Source organism: Rutidosis leptorrhynchoides, chromosome 8, assembly GCF_046630445.1.
Source record: "Rutidosis leptorrhynchoides isolate AG116_Rl617_1_P2 chromosome 8, CSIRO_AGI_Rlap_v1, whole genome shotgun sequence".
Lineage (NCBI taxonomy): Eukaryota > Viridiplantae > Streptophyta > Magnoliopsida > Asterales > Asteraceae > Rutidosis > Rutidosis leptorrhynchoides.
In genome coordinates this window covers 116,499,039-116,500,689 of record NC_092340.1, presented here as the reverse complement: position 1 = coordinate 116,500,689, position 1,651 = coordinate 116,499,039, and the positions used below count along the sequence as shown (strand labels likewise).

At 36.5% G+C, this 1,651-nt stretch overlaps 1 non-coding gene across 1 annotated transcript; it reads right to left on the bottom strand.

The window, feature by feature from the left end:
* Window positions 1-975: 975 nt before the first annotated feature.
* On the bottom strand, window positions 976-1,082 carry LOC139865421 (small nucleolar RNA R71). Its single transcript, XR_011764942.1, has one exon. It is a non-coding gene; the product is annotated as a small nucleolar RNA R71 (small nucleolar RNA).
* Window positions 1,083-1,651: the final 569 nt, after the last annotated feature.

The window sequence follows — 1,651 nt, the reverse complement described above, 5'->3', positions numbered from 1 at the left end:
TTTCTTCTCTAAAATTTCTTTAAATTACGAAAAATTATTTTAAGCGGTTAAATTGATAGACATCAAAATTTTCTGGTTCGTAGTAATAGTTGGATTTGTACGTGGACCGGGTTATTGGAGCCAAACAGTACTCAATTATATTGAGACCAAACGAATCCTGCCCCTCTGCTGCATCTTTTGGCTATTCGAAACGTGGGCAAAATCAAAAAAGTCTATTAATTTGATAACTTATATAATTTTTCTTATTTTTATAACTAATAGGATATTCAGTGAATGCACCGAGCAAAACGTTCACCACCTTTTGTATGTTCACCACCTGTAACTCGATCAAGACATCTAGCAAATATTGTCGCCGTTGATTTTTCTTTAGAATCGTCATCCAGTCGACCAATTACTCCAATTCAAATTTTCGATAATCCATTTTTTGAACCCGACCTCACAATTGAGAATCCGGAGAATATTCAGGAACGATTCATAGATCCTGAACCATTAATCTTTCCTCCGGAACCACCAATCATTCAAACAGAGATTGTTGAGGAACCTACCATTAAATCAGAATCCTATAGTGATTCAGATTCAACAAATTCAATTATGGAGAATCTGGAACCTTTAAGTATGGAAGACCGAATGAGAGCTAAACGCACTGGCCAAGGTCACGCAATTACTCAACCAGACATAAATGCACCAGATTATGAAATCAAAGGACAAATTCTACACATGGTAACTAATCAATGCCAATTTAGTGGTGCGCCGAAGGAAGATCCAAATGAACATCTTCGTAACTTTAATAGGATCTGCACACTATTTAAAATAAGAGAAGTGGAGGATGAACAGATATATCTCATGTTATTTCCCTGGACTTTAAAGGGAGAAGCCAAAGATTGGTTAGAATCGTTACCTGAAGGGGCGATTGATACATGGGACGTTTTAGTTGAAAATTTTCTTAAACAATTCTTTCCGGCATCTAAAGCCGTGAGACTTCAAGGAGAAATTTTTACGTTCACACAAAAGCCAAATGAAACTCTATATGAGGCATGGACAAGATTTGGAAAGTTATTAAGAGGATGTCCGCAACATGGTTTAGACACCTGTCAAATAATACAAATATTCTACCAAGGATGCGACATCACTACAAGGAAAGACATCGATATAGTAGCTGGTGGTTCCATTATGAAGAAAACTGCAACTGATGCTTACAAAATTATTGATAACACTGCTTCCCATTCACATGAGTGGCACCAAGAAAAAGATATCGTTAGATCATCTAAAGCAGCTAGAGCCGATTCTAGCCATGACTTAGATTCCATTTCTGCAAAGATAGATGCTGTCGAGAGACGAATGGAAAAGATGACTAAGGATATTCACTCAATACGAATTAGTTGTGAGCAGTGTGGAGGACCACATTTGACAAAAGATTGTCTCAGTATTGAACTAACAATGGAACAAAGAGAGAATGTTTCATACATAAACTAAAGGCCTGGAAAATATTATCAGAATAATTATCAACCGCCAAGACCAAACTACAATCAAAACCAGAATTATAACCGAAATGTTCCATACAACAACCAACAATGTCCTATCAATCAACAAGTATCTAACAATACTTACAACCAGCAAAGACCTCTTTTTCAAAACAAACCACCACAAACCG